Raw genomic sequence first — 22,805 nt, 5'->3', positions numbered from 1 at the left:
GTGCCACGGGACCGCCCGCTGCTGGCGCGCGCCCGGCCGTTCGGTCCCTAGCCGCGTCCTCTGCTGCTTCCCTCTTCAAATCCCAGCCCCCGCGTCTTCCGTACTGACACCGCTGGGGTCGGAGCCAGCCGGAGTCGGAGCCGCCGAGCGGCGGAACCATGGAGGCCTGAGCCGGCGCGCACACCCGAGCCTCTGTGCGTCCGCTCTCCCGCTTCCTTGCTGCCTGCCTGCCGGGGCTGGAAGGGGAGTCCGCACCGCTGACACAGGTGGGCTTCCCCGGCGCGGCACCGCCCCGCGGGGTCTGAGCTGGAGGTGACCAGCCGCGCGCCCCAGAGCTGCGGTCCGGGAAGGTTGGGCCGCCTGGGGCTGCGCCGAGCCCGGAGGGCCGCGTCCGTCCGCCCCCTCGGCGCTCGGGTGTGCAGAACCAAGTGAACTGGACCCCTGGCCGGGCTGCCGGGATTTAGGGGTTGCCCGGACGGCTGGAGCTTCCGGACACTCCGGACAGTCGAGGTTGGCTGGACAAATAAATGGGCGTGTGATGGGCAGGGCGAGGAGTAGTGTGTTGCGTGTCTGACATACACGTTTTTATTGCGATATCATTCTAAACTATAAATGTGTTGGAAGTACCACTGAAGTACAGCTCAGTAGCTTTTGGTTTGTTCACATGATCGCGCCGCCTTACAGCAGTCCCTCAACATTTTATCTCCTGGAAAGAGCTGTACCCATTAGCAGCCGCTCCTAACCCTTCACGCCCTGCAACCATCAGTCTATTTTCTGCCTTGGTGGATTTGCTTGAGTCATTGGGTGTTAGCTGTCGGGTGAAAAGGGGTCACGGTGGGGTTTAAGGGAAGTGAAGTGATAAAGCAGGTGAAAGAAAAGTACTGAACAGCAGCGAGGGGATGGTTGTAACAGGGCTGGCAGACACTGACTGGGTACAGAGGAAGTGGGCTCCTTGAAGGTCTAGAGAGAAGATGCTGGGCAGGAAGATGAGAAAACGGGAGTGGATCTGGTGAGGAGCAGTGTAGCCTTACCAGAAGCAGATTTTTGCCCGAGTTGAGGGCTCGGTTGAGGAAGACAGTGTGTAGAAATAGGTGAGTGGTAGCTGCAGAGGATGAAGTTCGTGGGTTTCTAGGATGACTGTTCTGCTCTGGACAACTCAGAGAAAGTAGGCAAGGGTGACTATCCCCATCTGAAAAATGAAGGACTGGCCTTTTAGAGGCTGGGGTATCGGGTAAGCTCCTAAAGTTAGTAAATAGTTGTGAGTTCCAAGCCAGCCTGGTCTACAGAGTGAGTTCTAGGACAGTCAGGGCTACATAGAGAAACCCTGTCTCAAACAAACAAACAAACAAAGTTCTGTGTTAGAATACACTATTGTTTGGTCTGGTCAAGACAGGCTAGAGCAGTTGTTCTCAACCTTCCTAATGCTGCGACCCTTTAATAGAGTTCCTCATGTTGTGATGAATGCCATCCATAAAATTATTTTTGTTGCTACTTCATCACTGTAATTTTGCTACTGTTAAGAGTCAGACTGTAAATAATCTGTATTCTCCGATGGTCTTAGATGAATCCTAAAGGGGTCGAGACCCACAGGTTGAGAACCACCAGAGGCATAGTCAGTAGAATCCTTGTCTTGCAAGCACAAGATCCTCCGCACCAGGAGGAAGGAGAAACAAAACAAAACAAAACAGAAAGAACAAATATTGGGCTGAGGTAATGTATTGTCACATACTGTCACCAGCCCTAACAGTGTGCTCATGCCTGTTCTCCCTCATGGTTACCTTAAAGTAATCCTCTGTGTAGCATTTCAGTATATCCATACAAAACCATGCGTGCTTACAGCATTAGCTTCTCAGTGTCTTCATCAACAGCTATAAGGACTTTATGTTCACAGGTTGGCATCCTTTTAGAGTTTATCTTTGTGGAGGAGCAGTTGGAGTGCACTGCAAGGGAGCACTGGGCTGCGCGGGGCAAGAACTGCATTACTGCTCTCCTCTGTCTGATGGACAGAAGCTCCCCCCCCCCCCCCAAGCAGCTCCAACATCCGTGTTTCACTTGATGAGATACATAGTGTCATTCCACATTGGAATATGGAATTTGGGGTAACATGATTCTGTGTTCCCAGGCCTTGGTCACTCAAAATGGTTTCAGAATAAACTCTCTCTTATTCCCTTAAAAAACAAAACAAAACAAACAAACAAACAAAAAACAAGCATATAGTGTCTCCTGCTTTCCTAGTAGCTCCTGTTAATCTTCACTTTAAAAGTGAGTATGTCTCATTCTGTACAAAACAGTAAAATATGTCACAATTGACTATCCTTTGTTGTTGTTTTATTTTTTATAATGATAATAATTTTGCTTTGTTTTATTGAGACAGGGTTTCTCTGTGTAGCCTTGGCTGTCCTGGACTCACTTTGTAGACCAGGTTTGCCTCAAACTCACATACATCTACCTCCCTGAGTGCTGGGATTACAGGCATGTGCCACAGACCCAGCTTTTTTTTTTTTTTTTTTTTTTGAGACAGGGTTTCTCTGTGTATCTGTGGCTGTCTTGGAACTTACTCTGTAGTTCTACCTGCCTGTGCCTCCTGAGTGCTGGGGTTACAGGCATCTCCCACTTCTAAGGATCCGTGTAATTGGATCGCTTTCATACAGATAATCCAGGATAATCTCATAGTGTTCTTGTTTTTTAAAAAAAGATTGTTGTTGTTGTTACTGTTGATTTTTTACATGAGTTCTGGGGTCTGAGGTCAGGTCCTGTTTGTGTGGCAAGTGCTTTAGTGATGAAGCATCTCTCCTGCCCCCACTTTTTTTGTCCTTAAATCAGTCACATCTCTGAAAGTCTCTCTACTTCCCTTGAAGTGCCTGAGCCTCCATAGTACTGGATTACAGCCTTTGGCCACCATGTGTGGCTTTTGTGGTCGTCCCTTTTGGAGGTAACATAATCTTCAGTCACGCAGATGAAATGCGAACGCTTCGGAGCCTGTTAGACGGCGGCTTGCTTTGGACTATTTTGCCTTAGGTGATTTCCTTTGTTATGAATGCAAGGAGAACACCGTCCTTCTTTAGTCAGGGCTGCAGGTGAGGGGCTGTTGGTGACTGTAAGCAAGTACTGAGACCTGCCTGTGGCACTTGCAGTGTCACTTTGGAAAATGAGAGCTCTCAAAGTGAGTAAGCATAAAGCAACCCTGTGAGGTTTTCCCCTTCCCCTCCCCTCCCTCCTCTCCCTCCCCTCCCTCCCCTCCCTCCTCTCCCTCCTCTCCCTCCTCTCCCTCCCCTCCCCTGCCCTTCCTTAGCAGGGACTGACTGCATAGCCCAGGCTATTCGTTTTGGTCTCTTTCTATTCATGTTTTTAAAATGTTAGATACTTGTAATCAGAACACACACTCGCATACATACACTCACATGTAAATACCCATACACACTTGCGTACAGATAGATACTTGGTGAGAAGACTAGGATTGTCCGAGACACCTCCAAACCATCAGGAAAAGGAGGTGCTTGGAGGGTGAGAGAAGATTTGCAGTCAGACTGAGTGGCGGGGTTTGGACTTGAGGTTCCTTCTCTGTACTATGACTCAGCTGTACTTGGGTGAGTGCTGTGGGCCAGAAGGCAGAGTGACAAGGTGGCAGTTGCTCCTCTCCTTCCTGGGACAGAAGTGGAAAGGATCTGTGGAAATCCTCTGGCCTGCTGTCCCGCGTCACATTGCTAGTGAGCTGTGGAAGTCTGCCTGTGCTCGGGTGTGAAGTGCTTGGCTCTTTGGCAATGGTGTGTCTCAGCGTCTTTTAGCAATTATGAATATCTCATCTTGTCTTCAAGCTTAATTTCCCTAGTAATTTTTTATCTTTAAAGCAGAGGTTGATTTGCAGAACTTAATGTTGTGCTGGTAAATGGTTTGCATATTATCTCCATGGTATTTATATCTAGACTAACCTACATGATTTGAAATAAATAAATAAATAAATAAATATACAGGCTTATTCTTTTTTTTTCTTTTAGACTTTGAAGTCTTTGCAAAACATATAAATTAAATTAAATTAAATGTTTTTTGAGACAGTCTTACTGAGTAGCCCTGACCGGCCTGATTTGGCTATGTAGACTAGCCTGGCCTTGAATTCACAGAGATTCTCCTGCCTCTGCCTCCTGTGTAGACCAAGTTTGTCTCCAACTTACAGCATCCACCTGCCCCAGCTTCTTGAGTGCTGGGATTGAAAGGTGTGAGCCACCACTCCTGGGTCTTGCTTTGGCTCCTTAAAGCTTCACTTTGGTTCTCCCCTGCACAACCTTGCTGAACTCTTTGGTCCTTGAGTGCCCCACCTGTTTTTCTCTTTTTCCTCCCTCCCTCCCTCCATTTTTCCCTCCCTCCCTCCTCTCCTCTTCACCTCTCCCTCCCTTCTCTCCCTCTCTTCTTTCCTCCCCTCCCCTTTCCTCCCCTCCCCTCCCCCCCTCTTTCTTTTTCTTTCAGTCCTGGCTGTGTGGTGTGGTCCTGGAACTCACTCTGTAGACCAGGCTGGCCTCAAAGTCAGAGATCCACAGGCCTCTGGCTCCTAAGCACTGGAATTAAAGGCATGCACCACTCTACCGGGCTCCACTTATTTTTTGTTTTGTTTTGTTTTTCTGTTTTTTGTTTTATTTTTTGAGACAGGGCTTCTCTATGTAGCTCTGGCTGTCCTGGACTCGCTTTGCAGGCCAGGCTGGCCTCGAACTCACAGGGATCTGCCTTCTTCTGCCTCCTGAGTGCTGGGATTAAAGGTGTGCACCACCACTGCCTGGCATTCTTTTGAAGGTAATTACCCGAGATATTTTGTTACAGGGGTGAAAAACATATGATCACAATTTCAAATTGTTTCCATATTATAATTTACTTTCTTTTGAGAAAGGATTTGGAAGTGCTAAGCCTCCTGCCTCAGGCTCTGGCTTGCCGGGTTTTCAGTAGGCATGTGCCAGTGTGTTAGGCATTGTCATTGGCTTGCCGGGTTTTCAGTAGACATGTGCCAGTGTGTTAGGCATTGTCATTAGCTTCTTGTGATGTATCTGAATGTCGTACTAGACTAAATGTAGTCCATGTTATTTTTCAAACCAGTTTCTTAAAAAAAAAAAACTATCTATTTGTATGTGTGTGAGTGTTTTCCTGCATAAATATATCTCTACCATGTGGGTGTCGGGTGCTTAGGAAGGCTAGAAGAGGGTGTCGGATCCCCTGGAGCTGGAGTTACAGCGAGTTGTGAGCTGCCGTGTGGGCACAGGAAACTGGACGCAGGTCCTCTGCAAAAGCAGTAAATGCTCTTAGTGCTCAGCCACCTTTCCAGCCCAAAACATTCTACTCTTGATAGTTTTAACCTTGGTCTCTGGCTTTATTCCTAGCCACATAGTGGGCACACAGATGTTTGTTGAATATACCTTTGTGTTTATTGAAGTATATTATGATGGGTCTTGGGTGCTTTGCTTGGTTTCCCAGGTCTGTTCTCTCTCTCTCTCTCTCTCTCTCTCTCTTTGATCAGTGATTATGAAATAGTAAACACAGTTTTCTCCAATTTATTTAAAAGTTAGCTGTTTCTAATTAAAGTAATGCTTATGCCTTGTTAGAAAATAATACTCAAGCTGAGCATGGTGGCACCCACCTGTAATCCCAGCACTGGGAGGCAGAGGCAGGCAGATCGATGTGAGTTCAAGGCCAGCCTGGTCCACAAAGCAAGTCCAGGATAGACAAGGCTACACAGAGAAACCCTGTCTTGAATGAATGAAAGAAAGAAAGAAAGAAAGAAAGAAAGAAAGAAAGAAAGAAAATAATACTAAAGCCAGGTGTGGTGGCACGCACCTGTAATCCCAGCACTCTGGGAGGCAGAAGCAGGAGAATCTCTGAGTTTGAGGACAGCCAAGGCTACACAGAGAAACCCTGTTTGCAAAACAAAACAGAAGACAAACGAACAACAAAAACAGCAACAAAACAAAAAGAAAATAATACTAACTAGAAGACGGATTACTAACAGAACGCCATTCTCTGATTTGTTGACTTTTGAGCACAGGTGTGAACCTCTGCAGAGGGGGAGGAGGCGCTCTTCTAGTCTTTCTTGGTTCCTGCTGAGTTTCGGGTTTACATTATCTTCACAGACTGTACGCACTAGCAAGTAGTTCCCTGCATCAGTGGTGCCCCCAGTTTGCTTAGTTTTCCATGAAGTCACTTACAAATCCTTGCAAGGAGCTGGGGCTCAGGCCCGGGATTGCTTGTCTCGTGGTGCACAAAGCTGCTGCTGCTGCTTCAGTCTCTAAAATTTGTTTCTCTTTGTCGGCTTGTTCCAGAGTCTTCATAGTGCTTAATATTGCAGAAGGTAACAAGTTTGACAGTCTTTGCAGCTGAGAATTGATAGTGTGACCTTATTATAATAATATCCTATTACTTAGAGAGTTAAAACCCTCTAAGTTTGTCCAAGGTGTTTGTGTTTATTTATTTGCCTTCTGTTTTCCATTTCTTTCTTTCTTGATTATGGAGTTTCTTGGCCTTAACTTTTTTTTTTGGCCTTAACTTTTTTACTTACTGTTGATTTTTTTTTTTTTAAACCACAGGGTTTCTCTTGATTTTTTTCTTATTCTTTGATTACTCCTCTGTCTGCATGTGCCTGTGTTTGCCTGTGTGTACTGTGTGTACGTGGAGGCCAGTGGTCAATGTTGGCTCTCTTCCTCAATCAGTTTCCTTCATACTTTTTGCCACAGTGTCTCTCACTAAGCCTGGAGCTAGACTGCTTGGCCAGTCGACTCCAAGGACCACCTGTCTGTCTCACAGCACTGGAATTATAAAACATACATCCTTGCCTTTGACTTTTCACACAAGTACAGGGAATCTGCCTTCAATGCAGACATCTTACTGATGAGCCATCTTCCTTGGACTTGAATATTTTCATTTTTGATGACATCTTGTTCTTGGTTCGTGAAACAGTGTGTTGTAGTTACAATGTGATGGAAACGGCAGTAAAAGAGAATGCCTTTTACACCTTACCTGCTTGGCTTTGACACCTGGTTTGCCACTTTATGGTTCTATAATTTTAGGTAAATTAATTAAGCAATTTTTGCTTTAGTGTACTATTTTTTTAGGCCCAAGAATTGGTAAGTATTTTGAAGAAAGGGACCAGATTGTAAATATTTTAGTGTTTGTGAGCTGCAAGTTAAATGGAAAGACACTATATGGGTACATCTTTAATGAGAGAAGAAATTTCTCTGAGTCTTTATTGAAATGTAAAATGCAGCAGTAGGAGTTGGGGATGTAGAGTTGATACAGTGTTTGCCTAGCATACAGGAGGTGCTGCATTCTGTCACCAGTGCTCTGTCATCCCAACACTTGAGATGTAGAGTCAGCATGGCCAGAAGAAGTTCAAGGCCATCCTTGCCTGCATAGCAAGTGTAAGCCCAGCTTGGCATTGTGAGACCCTGTCTTAAGGATAATTGTTGTTGTTTGTTTGTTTGTTTTAAGGTAGGCATGATGGTGCTTAGGAGGCTGAGGTAGGAGTATTGCCGTAAGTTTAAAGCCAGCTGAATTAGTTAAGTATTGAATTCAGGGTTAGTCTGGCATACTGAGACTCTACTTTCAAAAAAGAAAAAAGAACTTTTATTATTTTCATGTGAACATTTTTTTAAATATTTATTTTATGTATGCGTGTGTTTTGCTTGCAGGTATGTCTGTGCATCATGTGTGTGCCTGGTGCCCACAAAGATCAAAAGAGGTGTTCTGTTCCCTTGAACTGGAGTTGTGGGCAGTTGTGAGCTACCACAGTTGCGGGTGCTGGGAACTGAACTGCGTTCCTCTGCAAGAACAAGTGTTCTTTACCACTGAGCCATCTTCCAAGACCATTATTATTATTATTTTATTTTTATTATTATTGGTAGTAAAGAATTGTTAGTATTGTGGGCTAGGTTGATGTGATGACTGTATATTGATAGGAGTTTCTATAAAGAAACCACTTTGGGTCTTCTAATGCTAGACTGAATTCATGAGGCCATGGTATCAAGCCTCTGGAGACTTGGCCTTTCCTCAGGGTTTGTAAATCTGTCCAGTTATGCATCTTTTTGATCTATTCATGTCTACCACTGTCAGCTGTTACACATCCTTACAGGTTCTATGGCAGGTTGTCTCCCTCTTTCCGTTACTTTTATTTATTTATTTATTTGTGTGTGTGTGTGTGTGTGTGTGTGTGTGTGTGTGTGTGTGTGTAGGGCAGGACAGCTTGCAAGAATCAGTTCTCCTCACCATATGGGTTCCAGGGATCGAACTCAGGCCATCCGGCTTAGTGGAGAGCACCTTTCCCCACTGAGCCATCTCACTGACCCCCGAGTTAATATTTTCCTGTATTTTTTTTTTTTTAATACTCAGAGCTATCATTATTCTACACAGAGTTTTTTGAGTAACTGTTTTCACTTTATTAAATTTTCCTCTGGACACAGTTCCTGCCTTCTGTAACCCAGTAACACTTTAGTTGACTCAGCACTTATTAATGCCTTCCTTTGCTTGGTTTTCAGATGAACCATTCTGAAATCTAATTTGGTTGTGGCCTCATTTTCCTGGTTATTTTTGGGGAGTCATTGTGTTATGAGGAGATGCTGAGTTTGAAATGTGGTTTTCCGATCCTTGCGGCCCCTGCTGAGCGCTGTGTGGCAGTGCAGGTTGGGTGTTAGGATGAATGCTCTCAGGCTCAGTCCGGCAGTGCTTCCTAGACTGTTGTCTGCTCCAGCTACGCTGTTGATAACACTAAACAAAACCCTGGCATTACGTAAGATAAAAGACGCGGAAGGACAGCTCAGCCTTCAAGAACTCTTCTAGCTCTTGTATTTTCTTCTGAGACAGGGTCTCACTGTGTAGCCCTGGCTGACTTGGAGCTCACTCTGTAGACCAAGCTGCCCTTGAACTCACAGAGGTCCACCTGCCTCTGCCTGCTGAGTGCTGGGGTTAAAGGTGTGCGCCACCACACCTGGCCACTTCTGTATCTTCTTGAGGACCCAAGTTCAGATCCTAGTACCCATATTGGGCAGCTCACAGGTGCCTGTAGCTCCAGTTCCAAGGGAATCTGACACCTGGGACCGCTAAGGGCAGCTGCACACACACATGACATACACGCACCTACACAGTGCACGTAAGTAAAAGTGAAAAAGGGAAGGGGCTTGAGCTCTGGCTCATCCTTAAGCACCTGTACTGCTCTGCAGAGGACTCAGCTCAGTTCCCAGCACCCGCAGCTCCAGAAGTTCTCACAGCTCTGGCCTCCGCAGGCACCTGCAATCATGTGCACACACCCACACACGTGTGTATACACACCCACACACGTGCATGTACACACACATACGTAGCTAAAGATAACAAAAATAAAACATCCAAAAGTGCTTGAAAAGCTGTATGGTGTGTGTGTGTGTGTGTGTGTGTGTGTGTGTGTGTGTGTGTCTGTGTGTGTAATAGTCTCATTCTCTAGCCAGACCAGTCAGGGGTTTAGTATGTCCAGGCTGGCTTTACATTTGCATCAGACCATATGCCTCAGTGTCCCATGTTCTGAGCGTGTAGGTGTAAGCCCCTCACACCTGGACCTGGGGTGCATCACACACATTTGTGCCATGTTGAGTATCAGGAGGAATGGCCAGGGTGTTGCATGTGGGCATCAGGAAAAGCACTGTAAGCAAAGGACCATGGCAGTGCTATAAGACTTTACTACGGACACAGAGATTTTAACTTCAGGTCATAAAAGTAGTCATTAGATCTCAGTAGCCACTTAAAAATGTAACAAATTACTGCTGGCTAGATTTGACCCTAACACCACAGTTTGCCTGCCACCCTTGAAAGGTAGGCAGTGAGTCAGTCCTACCTCGCTCATTGTTAAAGAGTACATGAGTGTGTGTGAAGTGCAGCATAGGGTCTAAGGGACACAGTAGGTGCTATATAACAGTTCCCTGTCGTTACTGCGATTCTTTAGCATCATTAGGTCTTGGAGCATATTGATTTAAATATGACATTTTCTCTCAGAGTTGGGAGTGGGGCGTAGCGGTGGTGGCACACACCTTTAACCCAGGCACTCTGGAGGCAGAGGCAGATGAATCTTCTGAGTTCAAGGCCAAGCCTGGTCCACAGAGCCAAAGCTACAACCAGGGCTATGTAGAGAAACCAAGTCTCGAAAAACAAAACAAAACAAAATTTTTTTCTTTCTGATTGATATGTTTCCTATGACTCCTTTTCCTCATTTGTTTGGGCTGTTCTTTTCTATTTTAAGACTGAGACAACTCGAGCGCACACGCACTCACTGGAAGTTCTTCGTGTGTGTGGTTTTGCTGACTGGTGGGCATTGCTGTAAGGGTAAGCAGTTGTTCAGGTGTGCTGGAGGAAAGACTCCTAAGGTCCTCGGGTCCTGGGTTGCCGTTTAGACTCTCACGAGGTGAGTCTTTCAGCCCCTCCTGGAGGCCGGGAAAGCTGTTGTGTAACTGTGCACAAGCAGGCTGTATCCTGCCTTTCTCCTTTACCCCATTTCCTTCCTGTTTGGTCTTAGGGTCCCCGTCCTTGCAGTCAGCCTCTGTTCCCATGGCACCAGCAGCCCCACACCCGCGTGCACGCGTGCTTCCTGTCATCATTTCTGTAATCTTCTCAGGGTTCCATGGGGAGGGGGTTGCTTGCTTCATGTTGGTGTCCCCTCTGCCAGGCACTCAGGTGGGGTTTCCTCAGCTGTGCAGTTAAAGTACGGTCTTCTTGCTCTCATCTTTGTTGGCCTACATCTTTATATTTTCATTGCTTTCATTCGCTGGGTGGAGCACCTCACTCTACTTAACATAGCACTTGGAGCAGTCTTTCAAAGAATTTTCCATTACTCCACCAACCCTTGGTGTCAGTGACATTTGACATGTTCTTTGCTTAGTGACCATTATCCATTTCTCCAGCCACCTGGCTCAACTCTGAGGTTTCTCTTTTAAAGTCTCTTGGGTGTAAATGGTGTTTGTTGAAGATGAGAACCAACACCCTCAAGTTGCCCTCTGACCTTCACACATCTTCATAGCACATGTCCTTTCCCACACATGCACACACACAAAATATATTTATATTTAAAAACATTTATTTCAGCCGGGTGTGGTGGCGCACACCTCTAATCCCAGCACTTGGGAGTTAGAGGCAGGCAGATCTCTGAGTTCGAGGCCAGCCTGGTCTACAATACGAGTCCAGGACAGCCAAGATAACATAGAGAAGAAACCCTGTCTCGAAAAACCAACCAACCAACCAAAACCATTTACTTCACATGTGTGTGTGTGTCTGAGTAAGTGAATGTGCCCATGTGCATGCAAGTGCTGATGGAGGCTCACACTGGACACTGTATCCCCTGGAACGGAAGGTGCAGGTGGTTGTGAGCTGCTTGCTGTGACTGCTGGGAACCAAACCTGTGCTCTCTTCAAGAGCAGGAAGTGCTTTTAATCACTTAGCTATCTATCTCTTTGCCTCAAAATCATAAATAACTAAAGTAATTAAGAAATTAAATAAATTGACTAAATGAAAGTATCCAGTTCCAGCCTGGTGCAGTGGCTGAGACCTGTAATCCCAGCACTCTGGGAGGCAAAAGCAGGCATATCTCTGTGAGTTCAAGGCCAGCCTGATCTACAAAGCAAGTCCAGGACAGCCAAGGCTACAGAGGGAAATTGTGTCTTGAAGAAAAAAAAAAGAACAAAACAAAAACTAAAAAGAAAAAAAGAAAGAAAGAAGGTGCCCAGTTCCTTTAATCTCAAATTCTTTCATATTTTCATAGTTTCTTGGGTAGAAATAACTCCAGTATAGTTTTTTACCCTAATCTAGTGGCATATTATCGTTCACCATTTGATTCATTAGTGGCGGAGACCTGGTTTCACACATAGCATTTGATTCTTGAGTGAATGCTTGGCTATATAAATGAAATAATATGATGGCATTGGCAGAAATACTTATTTTTGAAGTGGTTTCTTACTTTGGGGTACAGTGCTGAATTTAATGTTGATATTTAAGATGAGAGCCAGACGTCATATCAAAATGCCCATTAAGTAAAGATTTATGGTTGAGTTTTGACTGAGAAGTCAAGACTAAGTATGGAACCCTGAGTTACTCACTTAGAGACACTAGCAGACAGGTGGAGCATGTTGGGTCCCAGAAGGAGAGTAGACAGAGAACATTTGACTTACCTTCTATTTAAAATATAACAACAGGATGCTTAATGTGGGAGGAAATCAAACAGAAGGACAGAATAAAAAGTCTTTCCCAGCCCAACAGACTGTCAGGTCATTTGTCGTCTGTCCTTCCTTCCTTCCTTCCTTCCTTCCTTCCTTCCTTCCTTCCTTCTTCCTCCTCCTCTTCTTTTTCTTCTTCCTTGAGATAGCGTGTCACTATGTAGCCATGGATGGCCTGGAACTCAGAGATCTACCCCTGTCTCCAAGGTCTGGTTCCCCCCCTCCCCCCCCCAGACAAAAGTTTTTCTGTGTAGCCTTGGCTGTCCTGGACCCTCTTTGTAGACCAGGCTGGCCTCGAACAAAGAGTGATCCGCCTGCCCCTGCCTCCCGAGTGCTGGGATTAAAGGCGTGCGCCACCACGCCTGGCTCCGCCACTATTAAAAAAAACTAGAATGCAATTTTACTTCTTCATTGTTGTATGTTTGTGCATACGGGATGCAGATGCCACTGTGCAGCTCTGGCTGTTAGAGGACAGCATAGGGAGAGTCAGTTCTCTCCTTGCACCATGTGGTTCCTAGGGATGACGCTCAGGCCTGGTGGCGGCACCTTTACTAGGTCCCATGTTGCTGGGCCCTAGTCCTGGTCTTTAACAGTAAGCACTTTGGGGTCGTTATATTTCTTAGGGCAAGCTCTAAGTATCCCTGTAAGAACTGGCATGCTCATCTGTATCGATAGAATCCTTCTCTTGTTGGTTTCCCTCATTGTTGGTTTTTGCTTGAGTTATTTAGGATGTGTCTTAGTCACTGTTGATGTGAAGAGACACCATGACCAAGGCAGTTCTTAGAAAACAAGGCACTTAATTGTGGGCAGAAGTTGGTCTATTCTCCTCAGGTAGGGAGCATGATTGCGTGCATGCAGACGTGGAGCTGGAGAAGTAGCTGAGAGTTCGCTGTCCAGGGCAGACACAGAGAGACGACTGAGCCTGCCATGGGCTTTTGAAACCTCAAAGCCACCTCTCAGTGACACACATCCTCCTAATCCTTTCAAATAGTGCTACTCTCAGGTGACTAAGCATCAAATGTGTGAGCCTGTGGGGCCATTTTTAGTCATCTTTCCGGCCCTACTTTGCTGTTTGGAATAGCATATTTTACTCCTAGTTAGGATGAAGATCTTTTCATGTGTTTATTACCTCGGACCATGCCTGTTTCAGCAAGCATCTTTGAGTACTTTCTCTTTAGCAGTGTGCTGGAGGTTAATAGGGATGAGACAAAAAAAGAAAAGGCCTGATTCTCATGTTACGTAACTTAGAGAGATGCCATTTCAAGCCCTCTTTTACATAATGAGAGCTTGAGGGGAGGGGTGAGGCGGCGATAGGAAAGTGTGTGGGAGGAGATGGAATCAGTCCTGTGTGTGTGGAGATGGCGTTCTTCACTCCATGCACGGAAGTAGCTCCTTTGACAGCTGAGTGCGCAAGCCACAGGGACAGCGTGCCTCTCCTTCAGTCACAGGCCTCTGTACGGCACCGTTACCAACACTTCCTCGTGCCTTACACCTTCTGGAGATACTATCCTTGAATTTAGGAAAGCTGAGGTGGGACTGCAGAGACGGCTCAGTGGTTCAGAGCACGTGTTGCTCTTGCCGAGGCTCTGGCTTCGCTTCTGTATGGTGGCTCACTCCTGTCTGTAACCCTAGTCCCAGGACATTCACCTGCTCTCCTGACCTCTGAGTACCAGGCATGCTTGTGGGGCATAGAAAATATATAGTCTTAAGTTAGGGATGTCCACAGAAGTGGCCTTCTGGTCAGTGTGGCACTAGAAGGAGAAAAGTGAAAGTATCAATAGTGTGGAAGCCATTGGTGAAACCAGAAGATGGAATAAATTACTATTAAATTTTTAGGAAGAGCTGAAATCTAAAGTCTTTGGTGCCTAGAGAGAAGAGGGCGCTGGGCCTCTGCTGGTGGCCGAATGTTGGAGATTTTCAAGTTCTATCTTTGTTTCTCCTCAGTGAGGGCTTGGGGCTTCCAGTAAAAATGGAAGCAAGTGATCACGTGTATGTGTGCATGTGGTGAGTGTTCATGTGTGCATAAGTGTTATTGTGTGCATGTGTGAGTGTTAATGTGTGTGTGTGTTTGGAATTCCTGGCATTGGTCATGCCAGAGGAGATGCCAATGGGACTCAGTTTTTCACTTTGCAGTCATGGGATAGGGAGCGAGCAGGTAGAACTTTCTGCAGAGGCAGGGTATCTTTTTTTTCTTTTTTCTTTTTTTATTTTTTTTACTTTTTATTAATTCTTTGTGAGTTTCTTATCATGTACCTAGTCTAGCTCATTTCTCCATCCCCTCACATCTGCCCTTTGACCTTGCAAACTTGCCCCCCAAATAAAACACAGAAAGCAAGCAAACAAACAAACAACAGCAAAGCATAGAGCACATATCATTATGGAAGCTGTAATATGTCATAGTGTATCCCACAGAATATAATCTGTCCAAACATCTTCACTTGAGTGAGTCCTTGGTCTGGTTTGAGATCTCTGGTCATGACACCATCAATGATGGGTCCTCACCAGCCACCTTCTAGTTATCCTGCTGTTGCCCTGTGTCATGGAGATCCTGCAGCTTGGATCAGCAGCACTGGCCTTTCATGTGTCCAACTGTTTGCCAATAGGGTGGGATCAGTTCAGAGCCGTGGATCTGGGCCTGGGCGGTAGCTGAGCTGGTCAAGGCGCCGCCTCTCCCTTATTTGTACCTCTAGGGCCAGCTCCTGGCTCTGCTCTGGCTAGGCCACCCAAAGAGGCAGACGACTCTGTTATCTTCATTGCTTGCCTTGTTCCTCCCGACACCCGGCTGCTGTGGGCATTGCTTTCACCCTCGTGAAGGGGGCGTGACAGGGACAGGCAGTGGAACTTTGCTGTCCTCCCTGGCCAGGGGCAGCTGTCCAGGGCTGCTTTAGCTACGCTTAGTTCCCTGGCTGGAGCCGCTGTCTGCAGGCTCTCATGGGGCCCTTGGAGCCAGCAGTGCTCTGGGACTCCACTTCTCTTTTGTGCCCATCTCCAGTTTTCTATTTTATAGAGATTTTTTGATGCTTTTCATCCCGTATGAGTCTTTTATTTTATTTTTATTTATTTATTAGCATGGCTGTGTAATCACTAAAATAAGAAGTAGCATTTATAGTATTTCTAGGTAGAGAGTAGGGAGGAGGCCCTGGACTTTGCTTGGTGTGGGTCATCTTAATTTTCTCTGTGTTCTGTAGACTCATTCATAGTGCTAACCAAACTGGTCTGAGCAGTTATTTTATGCTTATCTTTGTGATGTATCATGGCTATTTCAAAAATAGCATTTATTTTCGTTAAGTCAATATAAAATAAGCCATATACATATACATATGTATGGATACATGCACACACACACACACACACACACACACACACATATATGTGGCCTCATTCATAGTAGAAGACATACAAATTAAACACATACTGAAAAGCTTTTCTTTTTGACCTATTTGTAGTGGGGAACTGTGCATTGCTGATGTAAATGTGAGTTGGTACATATGTAAGATAGACATGATTGAAATATCCAAAAAATGTGTAAACTCCCTAAATGTCCACCAGCATAAGTGTTACTCAGTTTATCCGTTGGTTTGTTGTACCATTTGAAAAGGCATGAAGTGCTTCATATACAACAAAGTAAAGAGGTTTATATCACAGGCCACGGACAGTGTAAACAGGGCACGTTAGACATGTTTCTATATACATGGAACATTAAAGGACCTTTACTTCAAAGGAAACTGGTAAACTTTTCTCTGACTTGACAAACTAAGTGGTTAGTGAACAGATGACAGGCGTACTTCCCACTGTGCGCCCTTCAGACTGTGCGTTCGTACCGTGTATATTGAGAAAGGTTCTCTGGGGGTGCTCTCTTCCATTGTTGCCTTGTCTCGGGGGCGGGGGCGGGATAAGAGGGTAGATTTCTCAGTGAAAGTTTGTTCTTTTGAAGATGAAGTATTCACATACTTGATAAACTCAGTTATCACCGATTCCTTTTTTGAAGCGGAATCTCGTGTAGCCCAGGTTAGCCTTACATTTCTCCTCATCTTGAACGGCTTATTCTCCTGTGCCTACCTCATGCAGTGCTGGGTACAGCTGTGAACCACCATGCTGGCTTGCTTTTTTAAGACAACTTATTAAGTATTACTTTGTGTGCATTACTGTTTTCCCTGCATGTATGTCTGAATGTGAGTCCCTTGAAACTGCTGTTACAAACAGGTGTGAGCTGCCTTGTGGGAATTGATCTCTGGTCCTCTGGAAGAGCAGACAGTGTTCTTAACTGCTGAGCCATCTCTCCAGCCCCAACTACCACGCTTGTGTTAGATAGTGCTGGGGACCACAGCCCGGCCTTTTAGAGTGCCTTGGAAGCAGTCTACAGATGAGTACATTTGCAGCGGTGTTCATGGGCTTCCTTAAGGTACCGCAGGGAAAGTGAAAGTGAAACACTGTTGGGTTCCATTTGATGCAAACTGCAGTGCGTCTTCTCTCTCTTGGTGTGATATCATTTTCTTCTCTAACTTAATAAAGCCTACAGGAGCAAAATCCAGTCAGTAGAGACCAAGGGAAAGCCAGACATACATTTTTTTTGCTTTTTGTTTTTTTTGAGACAGGGTTTCTCTGTGTAGCCTTGACTGTCCTGGACTCGCTTTGCAGACCAGGCTGGCCTCGAACTCACAGTGATCCGCCTGCCTCTGCCTCCTGAGTGCTGGGATTAAAGGCGTGCATCACCACCACCCGGCCCCAGACATAAATTATTATACCAGTATACCAATATTCTTTCCTAACCAATCGTTTTTAATCCACACACTTGGAGGTGTTTATCCAGAATGTTAGTGTTAGGTCTACAGTGCTAACAGCTAATTAGGATAGTCCCCTGATGAATAGCTGACTGTAAACAAATTGTCATGGTCTCCTGTTTGTTTGTGTCTTAATCAGTGTTCTCTTGCTGTGAAGAGACACCATGACCAGAGCACCTCTTATAAAGGAACATTAAATTGGGACTGGCTTACAGTTTGAGAGGTTTCATCTGTTATCATCACGGCAGGAAGCATGGTGCTGGAGAGGCAGGCAGCAGGAAGCGACAGTGAGCCGCTAGGCCAGGCTTGAGCTTCTGAGACCTCAAAGCCCACGCCCTCCAGTGATGCTTCCTCCCACAAGGCCACACCTCCAATAACACTACTCCCTATGAGTCTATGGAGGCCATTTTCTCTTTCCTTCTTCCTTCTTTCCTTCCTTCCTTTCTTTCTCTCTTCCCTCCTTTCTTTCTTTTCTTTTGTTTTTTCAAGACAGCGGTTCTCTGTGTAGCCCTGGCTGTCCTGGACTCACTTTGTAGACCAGGCTGGCCTCGAACTCACAGAGATCTGCCTGCCTCTGCCTCCCAAGTGCTGGCGTGCACCACCACTTCCAGGCTGTTTTCAGACCACAAACTCTTGGAGGTGTTTATCCAGGATGTTAGTGTTAGGTCTACAGTGCTAACAGCTAATTAGGATAGTCCCCTGATGAATAGCTGACTGTAAACAAATTGTTTACCTTTACTTGCTGAGGAACTGAATGTTCTACATCAGAAGGGAGCAAGAAGAGAGAGACTCTGGGCCTGATTTTAGCTTTTGAAACCCCAAAGCCCACCTCCAGTGACACACTTCCTCCCACAAGGCCACACCCACTCCCACAAGGCCACACCTCCTAGTCCTTGTCAAGTAGCTCTATTCCCTATGACCAAGCAAATATATGAGCCTGTGGGGCCATTCCTATTCAAATGAGCACAGTCTGCTTTTTTTTTTCTTTTTCTTTTCTTTTTTTCTTTTAATTTTAAAAAAAGATTTATTTATTGTCAGGCAGTGGTGTCCTTGGGGGCTAGCCTCAGACCCAGAGGTCTTACGACTCTAACCCTAACCCTGGAAGACTGAGTGCCCTTTGCTCCAGTTCAAGCCAGACACTTAAAGCTGCAGGTAGTTAGATCAAAGGATGCTTGTTCTGAGCCTTATGCATCAGTCGCCTTGGTGCTTGGCAGCTATCATAGTCCTTGACCTCTAGCAGCTGTGAGTGGCAGCAGCCAGCAGCTGCAGGTGGCATTGGATCGTTTTAGGGTTCTTGAGCAGGCCTCTGGTCCTGAGATCTCTGCCCTGTAGCTGCACTTCCTACAGCTCTGGGGCTCCTCAGCCTATGAGATGCCAGTATAGCTTGCAGGCCCTTGATCTTCAGGCTTGGCAGCTCTGTGAAACCTTTCCGTGGACTGGGGCATATAATCTCCTGTCGGCTCTCTGAAGCCTCTCTGCACCCTGTTTTTGGCCCAGCTGCTCTCTGCACTTCTAGGCCGCCTGCCTGTCTTGTTACTGCAGCAGTAGCTGTTGCCACCACTCTGCTGTGCTTCCCTCTACGTGTCACCAGCCTAGCCACGCCACTGATATAATGAAGGACGGAAGGAAGTGGAAATGGCCGCTTGAAAGCTAGGTGTGGTGGTGCACCCCTGAAACCCTGTCACTTGGGGCACAGAAATAGGAAGACCAGCAGCTGAAAGCCACCTTTGCCTACATAGCAAGTTTAAGGGCAGCTGGAACTACAGAAGAAAATGTCTTTAAAATGCAAACAAACAACAGGGGGCTGGAGAAATGGCTCCGTTGTTAAACTCCGGGTTCAGGGAGTCCAACTCCCTCTTCTGGCTTCTGTGAGCACTACATGCATGTGGAGCATAGACATACATGCAGGCAAAACAGCTACACACATAAAAAATAAATAACAGGTAGGTGGACTCTGTGAGTTCAAGGCCAGCCTGGTCTACAAAGAGAGTTCCAGGATAGCCAGGGCTATTACAAAGAGAAACCCTGTCTCAAAAAACCAAAACCAACCAAACAAAAACCCACATGCAAGTAAAACCTCCAAAACGAAAGCACCCACCCCCAAAATACACATGCAGAAGTCCACTGGAAGCTATGCACGGTGTTTCACACCTGCTATCCCAGTATTTATGAGGCTAAGATAGGATTGTAGGCTGAGGCCTGCTTGAGCTACATGGCATCTTCTAGTCTAGCCTCTTTATAGTGGGCCTAAAGATTTGTGTTTTATGTATGAGTGTTTTTCATGTAGCACGTATGTATGAATGAATGTATGTATGTATGTATGTATGTATGTATGTATGTATGTATGTGTACCATTGTGCCTGGTGTCTGAGGAGGTCAGGGACAGGGTTGGATCCCCTGGACCTAGTCTTAGGTATGATTGTGAGTCACCATGTGGATCCTGGGAGTTGAACCCGGGATGACTTCAAGAGCAACAGTAAGGGCTCTAAACCACCGAGCTAGCTTTTACATCCCTGGAGAAGCTTCTGTTGGACCTAGTGCTTCACCATCAAGAGGCAGCACAGGAGGGTATCCCTTGGCTGGCTCAAAATTGAGCTCTATAGCCAGGAAAGAAGCCTGTTTGTGTTATGTTGAACAATCCCTGCATTTCTGGGATGCAGCATACTTGATCATGGTGCATAGTTTTGTTTTGTTTTTTGATGCACTCTTGGATTCAGTTTGCAAGTATTATACTGAGAACTTTGGCATCTATGTTCAAAAGGGAAATTGGCCTGATGTTTTCTTTTTTTGTTGGGTTCTTGTGTGCTTTAGGTAGGGGTGACTATGTCCTGTAGGTAGGGGTGACTGTGCTATAGGTAGGGGTGACTGTCCTGTAGGTAGGGGTGACTGTGTGCTGTAGGTAGGGGTGACTGTGTACTTTAGGTAGGGGTGACTGTGTGCTGTAGGTAGGGGTGACTGTGCTGTAGGTAAGGGTGACTGTGGGCTATAGGTAGGGGTGACTGGGCTGTAGGTAGGGGTGACTGGGCTGTAGGTAGGGATGACTGTGGGCTGTGTAGGGGTGACTGTGGGCTTGTAAAAGAACTGGGCAGTGTTCCGTTAGTTTCTAGTTTGTGGAATAATCTGAAGAGTATTGGTGCTAAGTCTTTGAGGATCTGGTAGAATTCTGTGCTGAATCCATCTGGCCCTGAGCTTTTTTGATTGGGAGACTTAGTTACTGCTTCTGTTTCAGGAGAGGTTATGGGTCTGTTTAGTTTGCTTATTCGATCTTGGTTTATCTTTGCTAAGTGGTGTATCTTTTCTGCTGAGCCATCTCATCCACTCTGATTCTATAAATTCTTAAGTTTATCTTTTGATTTCCTTAATGACCCAGTTATCATTTATTAGTGTGTTGTTGAATCTCCACAAAATTGTATGTTTTCTGTAGCTTTACTTACTGCTTACTTACAGTTTTATTCCATTGTGATCACATAGAATATAAGCAATTATTTCAGTTCTTTTGTATTTGGTGGGACTTGTTTTGTGGACTAGCATGTGGCTAATGTTGAAGAAGTCCTATGTGCTGCTGAAGACAGTGCATCCCATGTCTGTTGGGTGCAACTAGTCTGTGGATGTCCATTAAGTCCAGTTGACCTGTGGTGTCGTTCAGCTCTGAGGGCTTTTTTAGTTGGTATTTTTTTAGGTGATGTAAAGATGAGAGCAGGGTATTGCAACTTGCCACTATTAGACAGGACATATCTGAATTTTTATGTTCATTAGTGGTTTGGGGTGTGTGTGTGTGTAAAGTTGTGAAATCTAATGTTTGTTAAGATACATATTTACAGAGGTTGCTTCTTTTTAAAAAATATTTATTATTTTTAAAGATTCATTAATTTATTTTTTTATATAGGATTTTGCCCCTATGTGTGCCTGCATGCCAGAAGAGGGCATCAGATCTCAGTACAAATGGTTGTGAACTACCATGTGGTTGCTGGGAATTGAACTCATGACCTTTAGAAGAACAGCTAGTGCTCTTAACCTCTGAGCCATCTCTCTAGCCCTAAAGAATAATTTTTACTTTATGTATATGGAGTTTTGCCTGCATGCGTGTCTTCCCTGTGGAGGCCAGAAGGCAGCATCAGAACCTCTGGAATTGGGGTTACAGATGGTCTTGGTGTGGGTGCTAGGAGATTACCCTGAGCCTTCTGCAAGAACAGCAAGTACTTTAAACCCTGGAGCTATCTCTGCAGTCCCTTGTTTATCTCATTGCTGATTTCTTCCCTTTATTAAAATATCCAGGCTGCCCTTATCTCTTTTGACTTATTTTGACGTCTATGTTAGCCAATGTCAGAACAGTATCCTGGCTTGTGTTTAACTGCCATTCACTTGCTCGGTTGGCTTATGTCTGTGAGTGTCCAGCAGTGAGATGCGTGTGTCTTCTGTGTGTGAGTGTCCAGCAGTGAGATGCCATGTGTCTAATGTCTGTGAGTGTCCAGCAGTGAGATGCCCTGTGTCTAATGTCTGTGAGTGTCTAGCAGTGAGATGCCGTGTGTCTAATGTCTGTGAGTGTCCAGCAGTGAGATGCCGTGTGTCTAATGTCTGTGAGTGTCTAGCAGTGAGGTGCCGTGTGTCTAATGTCTATGAGTGTCCAGCAGTGAGATGCCCTGTGTCTAATGTCTGTGAGTGTCCAGCAGTGAGATGCCCTGTGTCATGCCGTGTGTCTAATGTCTGTGAGTGTCCAGCAGTGAGATGCCCTGTGTCTAATGTCTGTGAGTGTCTAGCAGTGAGATGCCGTGTGTCTAATGTCTGTGAGTGTCTAGCAGTGAGGTGCCGTGTGTCTAATGTCTGTGAGTGTCCAGCAGTGAGATGCCGTGTGTCTAATGTCTGTGAGTGTCCAGCAGTGAGATGCCATGTGTCTAATGTCTGTGAGTGTCCAGCAGTGAGATGCCATGTGTCTAATGTCTGTGAGTGTCCAGCAGTGAGATGCCGTGTGTCTAATGTCTGTGAGTGTCTAGCAGTGAGGTGCTATTTCTTTGGAGTTCAGAACTCCAACTAGAACCAGGAGTAGGACAGCCTCCATTCCCTCAGAAAGACCTGCGGGCACATGGGCACTACTTTACTTGCACTCTCCTTTGTGCTTGTGCCATCCAGACTGTGTTTAGCACTGTTGTCCTAGTCATAAGAGAACTTTGTTTCCAGACTATTCTTGGTAAACTAGCAAGTTACGATTATTAGGAATTTGCTTTGAGACATTTTCTTGGGCAAAGGTGAGTTCACTTTTTATTTTTATTTTTTTAAAGAAAAAGGTTTGTGCTGAGCCTTTAATTCCAGCACTTAGGAGGCAGAAGCAGGTGGATATCTGTGAGTTTGAGGCCAGACTGGTCTACAAAGAGAGTCTAGGACAGCCAAGATTGTTACATAGAGAAACCCTGTCTCAAAAAACCAAAAAATAAATTAAATAAATAAATAAAGGAAAGAAAGAAAGAAAAATATTTGTTTATATTTGTTTATTTATTTTTTCCACATGTGCTTCCTTGTGTACACATGTGTGCGCAGATGTCCACAGAGGCCAAAAGAGGATGTTGGTTCCCTTGGAGCCGGAGACACTGGCATTTGTGAGCTGCCTCACCTGGGTGCTGGGATCGTGCTCTGGCACTTGGGATAGAGTAGCAAGTGCTGGGAACCACAGAGCGCGTCCCCAGCCGCAGCTATGTGCATCCTACTGTGTGCGCTGTCATTTTAGGTTGATGTTGGCTCTGATAGATTATAATCCCATCTCTTCCTTTGGGGTTTGCACCTGAGATCCAGTGTATTTGCAAGTGAAGAGAGCTAGCTATGTGGACCTTTACAG

The 22,805-nt window shown here is 45.6% G+C and overlaps 1 protein-coding gene across 3 annotated transcripts in view; it reads left to right on the top strand.

The window, feature by feature from the left end:
* The window catches only part of DYM (dymeclin), a 272,781-nt gene continuing 249,976 nt past the window's right edge, over positions 1-22,805 (top strand). For 2 of the 3 annotated variants that reach the window (XM_084781008.1, XM_084781006.1), the window contains exon 1: positions 1-266. The gene's annotated coding sequence lies outside the window, so the exon portion shown is untranslated. Of the gene's footprint in view, positions 267-370; positions 511-22,805 lie in introns of those variants that run through there. The other variant, XM_084781007.1, reaches the window with a different exon arrangement.

The sequence above is a fragment of the Acomys minous genome (genome assembly GCF_964271855.1).
Source record: "Acomys minous genome assembly, chromosome: 4".
NCBI lineage: Eukaryota > Metazoa > Chordata > Mammalia > Rodentia > Muridae > Acomys > Acomys minous.
This window is presented reverse-complemented; position numbering and strand designations above follow the sequence as displayed.